Genomic DNA, 18,156 nt, shown 5'->3' on the forward strand with positions numbered 1-18,156 from the left:
GGAATTCTCCTACCTCAGCCTCCTGAGCAGCTGGAATTACAGGTGCCTGCCACCACACCCGTCTAATTTTTGTAGTTTTAGTAGAGATGTGGTTTCACCATGTTGGCCAGGCTGGTCTCGAACTCCTGACCTCAGGTGATCCGCCCACCTCAGCCTCCCAAAGTGGTGAGATTACAGGTGTGAGCCACTGCACCTGGCCTTATTTTTCCAATTAATTGCTCATCTTAGGCCTTCATTAGCAGGAAGCTAATGAAGTATCCATCCAGGGGCCTTCACCCTCCTGAATTGACCCAGGAACCCTGGGAACTTTGTCTAAAGCAGGCCGGCTCTGCCTCCAAACTCCAGGAATAGAGAAAGGGAGCCAAAGTCCGATCCAGTGCCCTCACTTCAGCCCCTGCCACATGGTGTCAGTGTTGAAGGCTGGACCTGCACATCTTGGCCGATGCTTGTCCGTGGAGGTGGCAATGCCCTGCTGGGTCAGAGCGCCATATAAATCAGGGCAGGCCACACACTGTGCTCAGTCATGAGGCTGGAGCTGAAGGCTGGTGTCTCTCTTTCATGTTGGAGTTTTTCCTTAAATGTCTGTGATCCTTGACAAAAGCTGATTGAAGTCCCACACGTCTCTGTCCTTGCCCCTGATGCCAAGCTCAGATCGCCAGTCCATCTTTGCCCTCCAGAGGAGTTCTCTTTGGAGCCCTCTGTACCCTCTCCTGCCTTTGGACTTCAGTCAGAGCTACTCCAGTCTACTCAGAGCTACTCCAGTCCACCCACATTTTCTAAGTTCATATCACAGTGGGCTGGGGTTGGGTTTCCCACCCTTCCTCAAGGGAAGACCTCTGGGATTATTATGCAAATTGATCCATCCTTCTCAGAGCTCTCCTTGACACCAAGAAGTGAAGCAATCTTGTTAATGAAAAATAAACAAAAAATGCATTTATAATACACCATTTTCCCCTGCTCATCTTTGTATTTGCATAATGATCACTCCAGAGAGTCCTTTCACAATAGCAGAAATCTCCAGATTGACCATGCTGCCCACTGGCATCAAGTTAAAAAAACTGCGGCCCAATTACAATTCACTCCACAACCCAACAAGCATCCACTGGATTCCCGATTTTGTGTCTGTTGTTGTGGCAGGCTCCAGGCACACAGCAGCACACACGTCGGACAAGATTCCTACCTGCGAGACGTTTGGTGTGGGAGAGCAGAACTGGGGAGGGAGAGGGATAGATGCATCGATAACTTGGAAAAAAAATAAGAAAGAACCAATAAAGTAAGAAATGAATTAAGCAGGGGAAAAAGTTGCCTGGACATTAGGAATTAAAATGGGTTCAAGTCCAACTGGAAGAGTTTGAAATGGGTTCAGGCTCTTCTAGCGAATTAGGGACTTTTGTCAGGGTAGGTGTGCCAGCAGGAGGGTCTTGAATCTGCCCTAGGGTGTTGGGAGTAGAGGTCTCTTCCTCTTTCTCTCCTACCCACCTTCTCACCCTCAGTCTTGAGCCAGGTACCTTCAAGCCAGTTACCTTCACCAGTCAGGTGCCTTCATCCTCATGAGCCCATTCCCTTCTCTGGCTCAGTTTTCTTTTTTTATTTCCTTCCTTCCTTCCTTCCTTCCTTCCTTCCTTCCTTCCTTCCTTCCTTCCTTCCTTCCTTCCTTCCTTTTTTTGAGATGGAGTCTCACTCTGTTACCAGGCTGGAGTGCAGTGGCACAATCTCAACTCACTACAACCTCTGCCTTCCGGGTTCAAGCGATTCTCCTGTCTCAGCCTCCTGAGTAGCTGGGATTACAGGCGTGCACCAGCACACCCAGCTAATTTTTGTATTTTTAGTAGAGATGAGGTTTTGCCATGTTGGCCAGCCTGATCTCGAACTCCTGACCTCAAGTGATTCGGCTGCCTTGGCCTCCCAAAGTGCTTGGATTACAGGCGTGAGTTACCACACCTGTCCTTGGCCTCAGTTTTCTTATTAGCAAAATGTGAAAAAAACATCATTACCTTCAGCACCATCACTGTCCTAGCTACCACCTCCTAAGCACCAACTATGTGGCAGGTATTTAACGTGGCTCCCCCAAGGTCACACAGAAAATCAATGGCAAGGCTGGGCCTAGAACTTGGGTTTCTAAGTCAGAGCTTTTAAGTGGACTTACAGGTCCATGCTAATAATCTCATTTAAGACACTTTGCAAGTTAGCCCTAATTGCCCCCATTTTACAGTTGGGGAAAGTGAGGCTCTGGAAGGGTAAGTGCTGTGCCCAAGGTCATATGGCTATGGAATGTTGAAACTTAGTTCTTCCCTGAACTGGGGGCATTGTGCAGCAGGCTGGAGCCTCTTGGGATCCCAGGCCAGTGCCCTCAAATGCGAGAACTGTGTCTGGTTGGGAAAGGATTGAAACAGTAGAGAATGAGAGGATGGTTTTATCTTCACAGACGTGCCCAAATACTGCCATTCCCAGCCCTCCAGGCAGCCAGCACATTGATTATCTGTGTGAGCTGTGGAAAATGACAGTCTTTATGAAAGCACAGTGTCTATTAGAAATGAAAGGGCTGAAATGATATCCATTAGCCAACATGCCCTGGCCCTGGAATAGTGTCGGGCATGGTGGGCACGGCACGGCTTGCTTGCTCACCTACCAATTTTCTCTTTTCAGAGTGAGGGGCTGCGGAAAGAGCCAGGCTTGAACTCCAGCTCCCTCCCCATAGGCTGTGTGACCATGGGACATGCCAACCCTTGAATGGGAGCTTTGGATCCTGCTGCCGGCCTGTCCCAGCAAGGTTGATGTCCCTGAGGAAAGGGTCCCTGGCAAATGCATGCATTGGTCTTGGGAAAACACTCTCCGGGCTGCAGGTCAGGCAGCCTTGGGATCATTTCCAGTTCTTTCCCTGACTCTGCGTGACCTCGGGTAGGTTGCTTAACCTCTCTGAGTCTCGGTTTCCTCATGTGTGGGATGAAGGTAGAAACACCCTCCTCACTGGATTATCACGAGGGTTAAGTGAGAGAACATGGAGACAGCACCCCGTGTGAGGCTTCCCCTGGATGGATCAGGAAGTGGTTGGCTGGTGGGCTCTGGCCTGGGCAAAGGCTTCCCTAAGGAGTCCTCAGATCCCAGAGTTGGGAGAGGCCTCACAAGAAAGCAAGTCCCCACCGTATCCCCTATCCCACCTCCCAGCTTCCCTGCTGTTTTCCAGCAGACCAAGGCTGTTCCCACCCACAGTCCTCCGCATGGAATGTCCTTCCACCACAGCGTCTCCTGACTCGGCCCCTTCATGTCCCTTTCTACTCTCATGACCCCCCGACCACTTACCTAAAATAGCATCCCCAGCCCGTCCCTGGTACCCCTTTGCTTTGCTTCATTTCCTTCCTAGTAGGCATCACCATCTGAAATGCCATTAGCTGTCTGCTTCTGCTGTCTATGCTTGATTCCCCTCACTGCAAAGCCAGCTTCGTGAGGCCATCTTCACCTTGTTCACTCCTGCCACCCAATGAGTATCTGTGGTTGATGAGTGAATGAATGGATGGGTTCAACTTCATTCAAGTCATTCAGTCCTGTGTGTGGGATGACTGTATTGTGGTACAACCTAAGTCAAGGGCATTTCTCAGATGCCTTCTCCGTGTCCTCCTGCACAGAGATGCAGACTGGCTCAGGCATGGCCGGCCCCCAGGAGCTCACCGTCTAATGGAGAAAGACGTGTGAAAGCAGCTGTAAGGTAGGTATACAGTGCTCAAAGAATCTGTCCATCTATCAGTCAGGGTAGTGGGAACAGGAGACAGTCCACTGAAATTGGAAATTTGAAGAGCATTTAATAAAGAGATAACTGACAAAGGTGTGAGCAGGAGGCAGAGAAGCCACGGGGACCAGGCATGGTGGCTCACACCTGTAATCCCAGCACTTTGAGAGGCCAAGGTAGGCAGATCACTTGAGGCCAGGAGTTCAAGACCAGCCTGGCCAACATAGTGAAACCCTGTCTCTACCAAAAATACAAACATTAAATGGATGTAGTGGCATGCACCTGTAGTCTTAGCTGCTCCAGAGGTTGAGGCAGGAGAATTGCTTGAACCCAGGAGGTGGAGGTTGCAGTGAGTTGAGAATGTGCCACTGCACTCCAGTCTGGTTGACAAGAGCAAGACTCTGTCTCCAAAAAAAAAAAAAAAAGGAGAGAGAAGCCACAAGGGAGAGTGCAGAACGTGGGGCGAGTGACAGTGAGAAGTCCTTACCATCCTCAGGTCTGAAGGGTGAGGGGAGGAGACATGTGCTTCCACGGAGGGGCACAGCCAGCCAGAGGACCCCACGGGAAGGAAGCCTCCTTCTCCTGCTGCCTCCAAGGCAGTGCATGCAGTCAGTGTGGTTTGGCCTCCCCAGGGTACAGAGCAGAGTGGAGAAGAGGAACAGGTAGATCCAGAGGCGCACATGGAGACTCACAGAGAAATAAACAAAGTGCTTTTTTGTCAAAGACTTTTGAGAAGACAGGATTAAGATGAATGACTCAATTTGTATAAGTGCTGGAGGAGCACCGAGGGAGGACTCACACCGCCAGGAGACTCATCCATCAGGCACAGGGAAGAGGAGGAATGGCATCCCAGGCATAGGGAACAGCATGTGCAAATACAAAGAGGCATGAAAGAACCTGTCGTGCCTGGGAGCCAGGAAGAGGGCTGTAGGGGGGCGCTGAGAGGTGTGTGGGGGCAACGCTGGAAAGACGGGCTGGGAAGTTATTATTTAAGGCACCAAGATGGCACCGGCTGCCTCTCTTGGAACCACTGTGGAAGCAGCCCCCTGTGTCCTTGGCTTCAGAACAAGGGCACTCACTGGACCAAGAGGGGCATTTCTGTCATTGATGTCTTCTCCTGGGACACAGCCCACCATGTAGAAAGGCTCTTGATTTGTTGGAACCAGACACACTGTTGGAAAATGTCAGCTTGACACAGTGAGCTGAGTTCTGGATTCCAGTCTATCTCTGCCACCTTCCACCTGAGTAACTTTGGTCTATCAACCTAGCAATTCCCCATGCCTCCTTTGGGACACCCTTCTCCAGCACCCATCACAAGCCAGGACCCAAGCTGGGGTGTTCAGATCCAGGGAGGAATGCGGTACATGGATTCAGGAGATGGGGTTGGAGTTCCTATCTTGGCCCTGCCACTCACTGTCTGGAAGCTCGGTCATATTGCAAAACCTCTCTAAGCCTCAGTTTCCACATCAGTAAATTGAGACTAATAGTAGGAACATTTATTGAGATTTACTCTATGCCAGGCATTTTTCTAGATTTGTTTGCATTTATTTTCTCATTTAATTCTCTAAACAGTAACTATTATTATTCCTTCTAAGAAATGACCAGCCTGGTCAATGTGGTGAAACCCCATCTCTATTAAAAATACAAAAATTAGCTGGGCGTGATGGTGTACAACTGTAGTCCCAGCTACTTGGGAGGCTGAGGCAGGATAATCACTTGAACGTGGGAGGTGGAGGTTGCAGTGAGCTGAAACTGTGCCATTGTACTCCAATGTGGGCAACAGAACAAGACTCCATCTCAAAAAAAAAAAAAAAGAAAGTTTAATAGAGGCAAGAAACCCAGGCAGTATGTTGGCCCATAGAGCTCAAACCTCAACCATTACAGTAGAGCATGTCAGGGAGGTCATGAGAAAACAGGTCACAACCAAACTCACATTTGCAGCTATAATGAAATGCACGTCGGGTATTCACACAGAGCACTGTGCGCCTGATGTTGTTCTAAGGATCTATGCACTTTGTATAAGTTAGTTCATGTAGCCTTTGTAATAACGTCGTGAGGTGGGTACTGTTAGGAGCCCCATTTCACAGATGAGGAAACTGAGGCACTAGGAATTTGGGTAACTTGCTTGAGGTCACAGCTAATAGCTCACATTAGGTGAAGGCTAATACCAAGAGCCAAGAATTGTTCTAGACACTTCATATGTATTAAGTGCTTAGGCCTCAGTGCTGGAGGAAGTGAGGCACGGAGAGGCTGGTTACTCACCCGTAGTAACCGTAGCCAGGCCTCCAAGCAGGCGGTTTGATTTCAGAGTCCCTGCTTCTAAACACGAACTCTGACTCCTTTTCTGGATACAGTGACCAGTGCAGAGTACAGGCTCCCTGAGTATTGACCATTAAGACACAATCCCCCTTGGAGGCTGCAAAATGGGTTCTGGGCTCCTGAGGCCCTAGAGAAGCCCCAACAAACTGCTGCCCCATGGCAGGTGCCTTGTCAGAGCTCAGAGCTGCTCCCAGTCAAGTCTTCCAGGAACTCATGGCTGACTGGCCTGCCTGTTGTGCCCACGCAGGCACCAGAAACACAGTAAGCAAGCCAGGCCCTGCTGACCTGGACACTGAGCCTCAGGACCTCCCCGGGCCCCCTGCTGTTTCCCTTCAAAGTCAACAAGGCCCTGGCTGGCCTCCTTCCTGGGAAATCAGCAGGGCTCACTGCCGTCTGCTGGCTTCTTCCAAGCCCGTCCAGCCGTGGGAGTGGTGGGCACCTTTGGGAAGGCAGCTCTGGTTTTCTGAGCACCCTGGCCCCAGCTGGGTCTAGACCTCACAGTTACTCAGAGCCTCCCTGGCTGCCGCTCCGCAGAGCGCATTGCAAAGAGCCAAGGACACCATCTCCCTTGGACTTGCTGGATCCAGTAGCAGTGGGTTCTGGTCACTAAGCCCCCGGGCATGCACCCACTGTAACCCTGACCATTCCTCCGCTTCACAGGTGAGAAAGCTGGGGCTCAGCAAGGCTGAGGGGCTTAGGGAAGACTGCCTGCTGTCTTGTGAGGGAGTAAGCGACGGAGCAGGGACCCGAGCTCACTTCCTCCTGGAGGCTCTTCCTAGGAAACCACATGTACTTCCCAGACGGCCCCACCACCCGAAGACCACTCCAGGGGTATTTATTCATGCCTTTGGGCACCAGGGCCTGAACCCAGGAGCTGTAAGGTAGACAGTGGCACTTATAAGTGGTTTGGGGAGACCTGCCCATAAACCAACAGTGACACAAAGCAAATGAGTACTGTGGCCAGAACAGAAACCCCAACACGGCCTGGGAGAGGTGATGCCTGGGCAGGGTCCTGAGAGGCGACACCGAACAGCAGAAAGGGCAGGAAGGACGCTTCAGACCGGGGGCTGGGGGAGGCAGGAGATTAGAGATTTGGGGAGCTTGAGGGGACTCTGAGTTCACCAAGTGGCTGGAGCACAGAGTGGAAAGGAGAGAGCAGAGGCAATGAAGCCAGAGAGGCAGGTGGGGACAGGGCCTGTTTGGCGAGGGACTTCCCATGCAGCAGGGTCAAGGCCTGGGAGATCTTGGGCGGTCACACCAGCTCCTGGTCTCCACTTGATTCCCCCAGGCCTCCCAGGGTATAAGAGGTTTCCCAAATTATAAATCCTATGGACTGACTATAGCTGAAGCCCCCGAGAAAAGGTGATTGACCTAAGGTTCACCAGAAGAACCAGACTCGCACCCAGGTCACCTGACTCCAAAGGACATCCCGTCCCTGAGGTGCAATCTCGCTGCCCTTTCTCCTGCCAGGGGGTAAGTTTCTGCCTGATCACCGTGGGGGGTGGTCAGGGCCCCCAGCCCTTGGGATTCCCCTGGCAACTGTGTTGACCAGGCTCCGCCCACATCACCTGTGCGAGGGAGTTTCCCTGCCTTTGAAATCAAACACAAACCCTAAACAGAAACTGCCCCACACCTGAGCTCCAGGTAAATGCAGCTGGAACCGGTGGGGTATACACACTTTTTGGCTCACATCCAAGAGAGGAAAGGAAGCTGTTTGAATAACAACTCCCCTGTCCAGGTGCCCAGCGAGTTACCATTTGCAAAGTGCTTTCCCCAGACATTCTGCCCTTTGATCCTCATATCTGTCCTGAGAAAGAGGTGTTGCCCATTTTATAGAGGGGAAACTGAGGCCTAAGAGGTAAATTCAAAGGCTAAAGGTGACACAGTAAGTTGATGATGGATCTAGGGTTGGAAACAAGTAGCTCCCAGAGACTGTAGGTGTGGGTCGTCTCTGATCCGTGTGGTGGTCAAAGTCAAGAGCCATTTAGTCTGAGTGGGAGGGAGGAAGTACTGTTGAGGCTGAATCTTTTAAAGATGTGCAGGAGTGACCAGGCAGAATGCAGAGGAAGGCATTCGGGACAGAGGACAGAGCACGAGCAAAGGCCTGGAGAAAGAAAGTGGTCAGTTCAGGAACAATGAAGGCTCCAGCGGAACTGGCGCGCAGCGAGCATGAGGATCAGAGAGGTGATGCCCCTCTTTTTCCAGGGGCCTCTTCCCCCTTCCTGCCTCCTGGCTCCTCTTTATCATCTGCTCTGCTTCACCATCAGTGTTCAGATCTGTCTCCCCTGTCATCCCGGATGCTCCTGGAGGTCAAGGACCCCGGCGGATTCATTTCTGTGTCCTCAGTCTCCAGCACAGGACCAGCCAGGCACAGGGAGGGACTCAGTGAATGAATGAAAATTAATGAAGGGATACGTAGTGCAGCTGCATACACAAAATAGCTATTAACACTTTTTTCAACACCAACCGTGTGCCACCAGGCACTCAGCTAACTGCTTTTACTGGTATCATCTCTTTCATCCCTGTGAGATCTGTGCTATTATTCAGTTATTATTATCATCATCATCTCCATCTTTTTTTTTTTTTTTTTTTTTTTTTAAATTGAGAAGAAGTCTTGTTCTGTTGCCCAGGCTGGAGTGCAATGGCTCGATCTCTGCTCACTGCAACCTCCGCCTGCCAGATTCAAGCCATTCTCCTGCCTCAGCCTCCCAAGTAGCTGGGATTATAGGTGCATGCCACCACGCCCAGCTAATTTTTGTACTTTAGTAGAGATAGGGTTTCACCATGTTGGCCAGGCTGGTCTCGAACTCCTGATCTCAAGTGATCCACCCGCCTTGGCCTCCCAAAGTTCTGGGATTACAGGCGTGAACCACTGCGCCTGGCCATCATCTATCTCCATTTTATAAATGGGGGAACAGAGGCACATTGAGGTAAAGAGATTGGACAAAGTCACAAGGCCCACAAATGTCGGGATTTCAGCCCAAACCACCAGGCTCCCCTGAACGATTTTGCACACTCTCGGCCACGTGGAGAGATACCCTCCTGCACAGGCTTCCACACAGACCCAGACATGCACGGAAGCAGGAATGCCCAGGCCACAACCCACGCTCCTGGACACCCACTCCTCTTCTGATTCGGCCACACCTCGGCAGAGTAAAGGAGCTCACAGGGCTGGGTGCCAGGCCAAAGGCTGGGTGGGGTTGGAAGGAGTCAGGTGGGCTCTGAGACTGGCTCACCCTTTTCTTCTCTGGGGGTGCAGATCTCATCATTTGATAACCCCAGCTCTATCAGGGCTGTGGAAATCCTTTCTTTTCCCAAGGCTCCCCCTGCACACGCTCCCCTGCCACAAGTAATTCCCTGTGTCCTAGAGGAAGCAAAGAGCTCCCATCTGCCGCTGGCATACCGGGGCCTTCATGCGGCTCCTTAGAGACAGAAGTCCCTCAGCGAGGTTCATCGGGGTGCCCAACATCACCCAGAGGGTGTGCGGAGGACAGGGATTTCTGACTTAAGTGTGCCGGACCCTCCCTCCATCCCTCACTGCCCAAGTCTCTCGCCAGGATCCCCCAAGCCCTCTTTAAGGTCTGAGAGAAGAAAATTCAGCCCCAGGGAACAGGGGAGGGTTTAGAGAGGAGAGGATCTTGCCTGTGGTCCCACAGCCAGGATAGAGGGAGCTGGAACCAGGGCTGGGGGTGCCACTGGGGTGCAAGAGCATATTCCCAGTCAGAACTGAACTTGGGGAAACCCTGCCTGGGCTTTGGCCCTCCTCCCCAGTTCAGTTCCAAGCCAGAAAGAGATGCTGGGAGCAGGGGACTCCGCTGGTGTCAGATGTCCAGACCAGACCTACAGCTCCGAGCAGCCAGAGCTCAAATTTGTGAGCCGTGTGTCCGTGTGTCCCCTGCTGGCATTCTCAGGCGTTCCCTCGTATGTGGCTGGAGCACAGGTGTGAGGGGCGGGTGTGCCCGGGTGTGTTTGCATACGTGCCTGTGGGTCTAATGTTACCCCACACACCCTCACGCGAGCCTGTCTCCCCCAGGACCTCATTTGATGCCCACCTCAGAGCTGTGAGGGTCACGGCAGGCGTAGTGGGAAAGCAGCGTTCAAGGGAAAGGTGGAGCCTCAGGAAAGCAGGGCGCCTGACAGCCCAAGGTGGGAGTGCGCGTGTGTGGTTGTGTGTGGGATGTTCCTGTGTGTGTTCATGTGCGTGTATGCCCGTGTGTGTGGACGCGCGTGCACTGTGTCTAGAGGGGACTGGAACTGACGCTCCCTCGAGTCGCTCCTGGCTCTGCCTATGCTCCTGCCGGGCTGTGAGCCTTGGGGGATCTGGGGTCTGTGTGGGCGGGAGAGTGCGTGTGAGTACGACTATGCCTGGAGAAAGAGGCGGCCTCTGCGGGCTGCAGGCGCGTCCCTGAGCCCCCTAGTCTGGGAAAGGCTCAGAGGCGGCTCCGCTCCAGATCCCCCCGCTCCTCTAGCAGAGGCCGGGGCTAGCGTTGGACACAGCGCCATCTTGTGGGACCGCAAGGAGGGCTCCGTGGCACCACCGGGAGCTGCCAGCCACCCTGGAGAGAAAGAATGATGAGGAAGAGGCCTGGGAGACCTGGGAGGCCAAACCACCCACACACCCACAGACGCCACAGCCGAGTGGCGCCGGTTTCCATGCCGGGAAAAGATCCAAGGTGCTTCCCTGCGGTTTTCCTCCTCCATCCCAAAGCAGGGCCTAGTCCCTCCTGTGACCGTTGACTGGGGAGACAGACAGCAAACAAACCTTAAGGCTGAGATAATCCGTTGCTCCGGTTTACCCCAGTTTGCCTGGGACTCAGGGATTCCAAGGACGTGGGACTCTCGGTTTTAAATGAGAAAAGTCCTGGGCGAACGGGGGCTGATCAGTTCCCCTAGATGAGCAGGTGTGGCAAAATGGGGACAACGGGAGCCTTCCCTGGTCTGGGGTCAGAGAGGCCCGGCCCCTCATCCCAGCAGGGGTCTTAATGCTGCAGACTCCCTGCACAATCCCTGCCGCCCAGTGGGTTTTGTTACCATCTCCATGGTATTTGGTGACTCCTGATCTGGTTCTCCACCGAAGTCTCCCATGCTACAGTCCCCCCAGCCAACTGCAGCCATGCCCTGTGCTTCACACGGAATCGTGGCGCTCCCTGAGCCTCTCCGTAATCCTGTTGTCTAGATGAGCGGCCTCTCCACATCCAGACTTCTGGGCTGGCCTTGGATTTCTCCCTTTCCCCCAGGTCTCACATCCAGCTCTGTCAGCCCATGTACCACCATCTCTTCAGTCCACTCCTTTCTCTCTCGCCCCACTGCCACCACCAGCCCACCCAGCTCACCGCCTCCAGCCATGCCCCAATTTCTTCCAGACCATGGCCAAGCCATGGAGTGTGGTGCACTAACGGTGAGAGGGGATGTCGGCTTGCACGTGCTTCCAGGTTCTAGGTTCAAGAATTCTTGCTACGGCACCTAAGCACACCGTCTGCACCTGAGCACACCGTCTCCACCTACCCCGCATTGCGGGGACTGTGAGGGTGCCGACTGCCTCCCACAGGGACTTTTTCTGAACAGGTTGGCCATGGCCACTCCAGCCTCTCTACTCCACTCTCACGTCCCAGCAGAGGGACCTTTCTGCTCAGGCCGGCCACAGCCCCCCATTGCCTGCAGGGTGAAGTGCCCCAGCCTGGGTCACAGGCCCTGCGTGGCCCGGCCCCTTCACTCTTGCAGTGAGGCCTCCAGCCACTGCTCTGCCTGCACCTGCCCTGCTGCTGTGCTCTGTGGAGAATGATGATGATGTGTGGTGGTGTGTGGTGATTGTGTGTGTGTGTGCGTGTGGTGACTGTGATGATGTATGTGGTGACTGTGTGTGTGGTGGTTGTGATGATGTGTGTGGTGACTGTGTGTGTGTGGTGGTTGTGATGATGGTGATTGTGTGTGGTGGTCATGATGGTGTATGTATGGTGGCTGTGGTGGTGTATGTGATTGTGTGTGTGTGGTGGTTGTGATTGTGTGTGTGTGGCTGTGTGATGGTGTGTGTGGTTATGTGTGTGGTGGTTGTGATTGTGTGTGGTGGCTGTGATGGTGTGTGTGGTAATTGTGTGTGTGGTGGTTGTGATGGTGTGTGGTGGTTGTGATGGTGTGTGTGTGGTGGTTGTGATGGCATGTGTGGTGGTTGTGATGGTGTGTGTGTGTGGTGGCTGTGATGGTGTGTGTGGTGATTGTGTATGTGGTGGTTGTGATGGTGTGCGTGTGTGGTGAGTGTGATGGTGTATGTGGTGATTGTGTGTTTGGTGGCTGTGATGGTGTGTGTGGTGGTTGTGATTGTGTGTGTGGTGGCTGTGGCTGTGATGGTGTGTGTTTTTGAGGTTCATCAGCATTGTAGCATGTATCAGGACTTCATTCCTCTTCCTGGATGAATAATATTCCGTTGTGTGGATGAGCACTACGAATTGTCCACCCATTCCTCCAACTGATGGACATTTGGGCTGTCCGGGCTTGCTTTTGACCTCTCTAGCTACTATGTCCATGCAATGGCTTGGAGGGCACAAGACTGGATGGGGAAGATGGGCTGGAGAGTGTCTCAGCGAAGTGAGCCTAGGTCAGCGGCCGTGGCAAGGACAATGCCACTGATTGAGAAGGAAGGTGGGCTGGGTGCGATATCTTGAGCCTGTATTCTCAGCAACTCAGGAGGTTGAGGCAGGAGGATAGCTTGAGGCCAAGAGTTCAAGGCTACAGTGAGCCATGATCATGCCACTGCACACCAGCCTGGGTGACAGAGCAAGACAGCGTCTCTAAAAAGAAAATAAAATTTACAAGAGAAAGCAGATGGTTGGAAGGTGGGGCTGGAGGGAGCAGTGAAAAATGTCTCCCAAGTTTATGGCTTGTCAATTGTATGAATGGTGGCTCTGCCCTTGGTATAGGGGAGGGGTTAAATTTAAGGAGCAGAACTCCAGTTTGATTTGGACCTTGCAAGTCTGAGTTGCCTGTGACCATCCAGGTAGAACTGTCCCCCAGGTAGTTAGAGGTGTGGATGTGGAGCTTGGGGCAAAGTCGGGGCAGAAGCTAGGCTCTGACAGTCATCCGCGTGTAGCTGAGATGATCAGGAGCAGGTGTGTGTTGTGGGGAGGAGAGGGGCATTAGAGCAGGACCTCCGAGGATCCCCTTGTCCTTGCACTCTGGAAGGCAGATCCTGATCCTCTTGCCCGTCGCTGAGTCACTAGACTCAAGCCCAGTGACCGACACAGAAAAATAGCTCCTTAAATAATAGCTGGATGAATGGAGAGGAGTCCACAAAAGCCTGAGACCTAGGAGGGTAGTGGCGATGTGGCAGCTGCCAGTCTGGGAAGGGACCCACAGCCTTAATTCATAATTGGGAATGAGGACAGCACTGGTGACCCGGGCAAGTGAAGATGGGGCCGAGGAGGAGTTGAGGAGAGGAATTAAGACAGTGAGAGTCGTGGCTCCCTGGAAAAGTGTGGCCTTTCTCAAGCAGGAGAGAGGCTAGGAGGAGCTGGAGCACCTGTGGGGGTGGAGCGGGCTGATTTAGTGGATGGTCACCCTGGTTTCTGTCTGTTTGGTTTTGTTTGTTGAGGATGGAAAAGCTTTAAGTGCATTTAAACACTGACGGGAAAAGCTAAGGAAGGGGGCGAGAGGTGGATGTTGAAGTAGAGAGAAGCCTGTCACAGAGTGGGAGGCAGGGGCTGGAGCACAAGGGGAGGGGCGAGCAGTGACAGGACAGCACTGCATCTGTGAACATGACAGTGCAGCTCGTGTTTCTGCAGGGGGAGGAGGAGGGAGCTGCTCTGCGATGCTTTTATTGTTTGTGGCATGGGAGGCAAGGCCATCTGTGAGTATAGGAGGTGAGCGTGCAGTTGGAGGGCTTAGGCAAGGGGAGAGCCCCTTAACTGCTCCTGAGGGGCCCAGGAATGGGTGCGCCAACCAGAGTCAGTGGAAGAAATAAGTGCGGTTGGAGGCTAGGAGTATGTGATGGTACCAACCCACTGCCCAAGGAGTATTTCTGCGGGTGTCTCGGTGATTCCTTGAGTCACCATGGCTGACTCATACTTCTGCATCCCCAGTGCCCAGCCTAGACCTGGCACAGACCAGGAAGTATGATGCCCAGTGGGCATGGAGTCAGATTTGCAGAATGGTGCAAAGACATGGTAATCCCAAGAGCCCTTGCAGGAGAGCTTGGAGAGGAGAGAGTGAGCCAAAAGGCCTCCTCTGGGCAGCTGGGCCGTGGTCAGGAGGCCCAGATCTGGCTGAGTGACCTTTGCTAAGTCCTCTCCCCTCTCAGACATTTCAGCTGCCACTCTTGGAGGATTTGTAGGGACTCTACTGCACCCGTCACTAGCTGCATTCCACTCTCCACCCCCAGACCTCACTCCAGCCCCACCCAACCCTGCTCTTACTTGATGCTGTGGCCAAGGCTCTCTGCAGAAGAAAGAGTTTTGTTTGACCTTGGGAAACACTGCTAGACACCCCTATTTTTCAGTGGCCCTGGGAAGTAGGTGTATGCAGAAGGGAGAACTAGAAGCTTCCAGCTGCTCTGCCAGAGTTTCTAGGACTTCAAAATTAGTTTTCTTTTCCTCTTCCCAAGCTGAGATTTGTAATAAGCCCCAGGCACATCAGATGGGAGGGGAAGGAAGGCATCTGGGAAGAGCTGAGAGACACTAGGAGCACCAAAGCCCGGGCTGGGCCCTGTGTGCAGATGGTTCAAAGGACGCCTGGGAGAAAGAAGACTTAGGTTCCAGCTCCAGCTTTGCCTTTAGCTCACTGTCTGACCTTGGCCTCAAACCTGAGCATGCCCAGGGTCAGAACTCCCTGGGGACATTGTTAAAGGTGGGTTCTCAATTGTCAGTCCCAGCCCCAGAGTTTCTCACTTAACAGATCTAAAGTGGGGCCCAAGAATTTTCATTTTCTAACAAGTACCCAGGTGATGGAAGGCTGCAGGTGGACGGACCCCACGTTGAGAATCACTGGCCTAGTCACTTTCCTTCTGAGTCTGAAAGGAAGTTCCCTTCTCAACAGGGAGAATCACACTGGATCCTCCTACCTCTCCCCAAGGGGTGCTGTGAGGCTCAAAAGCCAGATGAATTCACGAACTTCTGAGAGTTGGTTGGGACCTCAAGATCCATCTGCTTTGACAAGAGAGGAAACTGAGGACCAGAGATGGCACAGAATAAGGTCACAGTCCAATTAGAAGATGGCAGCTGGAACTAGGCCCCAAGTAGCCCTCCTCCTGTGCTCCCCCAGCCTAAAAGAGATTTAAGTGTCTTGTCTTTCAGAGGAAGTGACCCTACGTGGCATTTGTAGCAGATGCTGAAAGTGTCTTCCTGTGCTCCTTGATGTTCACCATTTCTGTGCATGCTGACCTGACAGCCTCTAAGTGCCAGCCCTTGTGACTCTGTTTGAGGACTTTTCTCTGGCCTCGGAGCCCACCAGGCCTGGCCTGCATGCATGCAGGAAAGTTGTCAGCAAGCTAGTATCCGTTCTCCTGCAGCAAATCCCAGACAATTCCTGATGGATAGATACCCCAGCTCCCTCGCCCCTTGATAGGGACAACTGTAAGGCTTGTTGTACCCTATCATCCAGGAATCCTCAGTGGAATTGAGCCCTGGCTGGGTACAGCAAAAATCGGCTTGATAACACACTCTTTGTTGGCTTCTTTTCCTCCCTGTTTCGCCTTCCAACACCTCCTCTCACTCACCTCTCAAATAAACCACTTGTCTCAAATCGATGTTTTAGAGTCTATTTCTGGAGAAACTCAGCCTCAGACAGAATAATAATAATGGTAACAGCCATTCATTCATTGAACACCTACTATATGCCAGGCGTTGTGTACCTATGACCTCATTCGATCTTCATGACGACTGTTCCAAGTGGGTATTATCACCTGCGTGTCACTGTTGAGATTGTTCAGGCTCAGAGAGGAGAGGTGGCCTGACCAAGAACTCTCAAATGATAAGTTGTAATCCAGAAGGGGGCGGTGTGCAGGTAAGTCAGACTCCACTCTACTTTGTAGGACTGGGAGTTAAGGTACCTGGGTTCCCTCTTTGGGGGCTCAGGCCTAGCCCCTGCTGCCCCTGGGCAGTCATGACCAGAGAGAAGGCAGTGTGGGGCACCAGTATAAGGAATCTTTGCCCCTGACACTGTCCTCATTGCAGGCACCATTAACACTAGCAGCAATGGGACTCCTTCCAAAGGCCTCACTAACTGAGGATATTGATGAAGAAGGAGCCAGAGTTGGAGAGGAAGAACCAGCAAATATGGTGACCGCAACTGACAGGCTAGCTTGTGGCTACTCTTGGGGACTCCCAGGAATAACTGGGGGAGCTTCTGAGAAGGATAAGTTTCTGCTTATGTAGAAGTGGAGTTCAGGGTCATTGTCTCTTTTGGCAAAAATGGAACTTCATTTTGTAACCACAAGCCAGTGAAGCCAGGCAATGTTTAGGTTTCATCTAATACATTTCTAATGTGCTTGTGGGGACAGAATAGGGTCTTTGTTTATGGAAGTGCAATATTTTGCTTTTGATTTAAGTTTCAAAGCACGTTTCCATAGTAAATATTTTTGTTACATAAAAGGAAAACTATTCGAGTAATAATGAAGTCATAAACTCGCGTATGGTAAAATAAGCTCCCTTAATGGCACCCGGGGCCCACGTTAGACTTCACGCTAGGGACCATTTTCACTGGTGGGAGCTTTGAATGTGTCTTCCTGTGTCTAGCCTCAGTTTCCTCGTGTGTGATAAGCGAGGCAGCTAAATGGTCCCCATGCCCTCGGAGGTCGCAGGTTTGACAGGGCCTGTGGCTCTCCCTCGGGGCCACTTGGCAAATCTAGGCAGGTTCCTGCCCCAGTCTAGCCTAGCAGCAGATCTGTAACTGAGCCTGCAGGACACTGTGACAGGCACAACCTGTACGTCTCAGCTGAGGGAGCAGCCCAGGGAGATAAACTGGGCTGCAGCTGAGTCTTCCCTTGCACTCTGGGAACAGCCTGTCTCTGGGGTTAACATGGAAAGAAGGGCAGCTCACAAAACCATTCCCCATGGATGAGACACACAGTGGGGTGGGGGCACAAGGACCCAATCCATGTCTGGTGAGGAAGAAGTGGTTGCAGAATGGTATTTGCTCTTTAGAGCTCATGAACACAGGCGCGGGATGATTTAAACAAAACAGTGGTTTGGTCAGAATGAATGCATTATTGTGGGATGTTGACCTGCCTCTCTTCTCCCCTGGGGAACTGAAGCCAGAGACTGCATCTGGGTCAGCTAGGCATGCCCAGCACAGGGACAGGTAGATGGTAGGCATCACCAAATACAAATAACAGAAAATAATAAGGTATAGCATATGTTGAGTGCTTATGCTGTGCCAGGCCCTGTGCTCACTGTTCTATATGTATTATTTATTCTTTGCAACAATCCCAGGAGGGACCTTCATGAAACAACTGAGAAAACAAGTCCACAGCACAGAGATGTTGATGAACTTATCCAGGATCACTCAGCTAATAAGTGGCTGAACCAGGCCTTAAACCCAAGCAGTTTAACTCCAAAGCCTAGGGTCTGGTCCACTCTGAGACATGATCAGTACAGTAATGATGACAACAACAAGGAAAGCTCATTGTGTCAGGTACCTGTCAAAGGGAGCATAGGAGGGATTAATCAAGGATGGGCAAGAGACCACAGGCAGCCTGGCAGAGGGAACATCAGGTGCAAAGACAAGGGGTTGGGAAGTCATTGCGTGTTTGGGGAATGATGACACAGTTGGAAAGGCAGAGGTATAGAAAGGGCACTGAGAGATGAATCTGGGGAGGGAGGTGAGGGCCAGATCACTGCAAGCCTCAAGAGCCAAGCTTGGGGGCACGACTTCTAGCCAGGGGGCCAGGACAGCCACTGCAGGTATTAAGCAGGGCAGTGATACAGCCAGGTGTGAGGACCATACCAGCTCTCACCAGCTCTGTGACCTTGGGCAAGTCACTTCTTCTTTTGGAGCCTGATCTGTCAACTGGGAGTGATTATCAACTGCATGTCACTGTTGAGATTGCTCAGGTTCAGAGAAGAGAGGACCAGGAGTCAAGGAACCTGGGTTCCCTCTTTGGGGGCCCAGCACCAGCCCCTGTTGCC

The sequence above is a fragment of the Macaca fascicularis genome, chromosome 1 (genome assembly GCF_037993035.2).
Source record: "Macaca fascicularis isolate 582-1 chromosome 1, T2T-MFA8v1.1".
Lineage (NCBI taxonomy): Eukaryota > Metazoa > Chordata > Mammalia > Primates > Cercopithecidae > Macaca > Macaca fascicularis.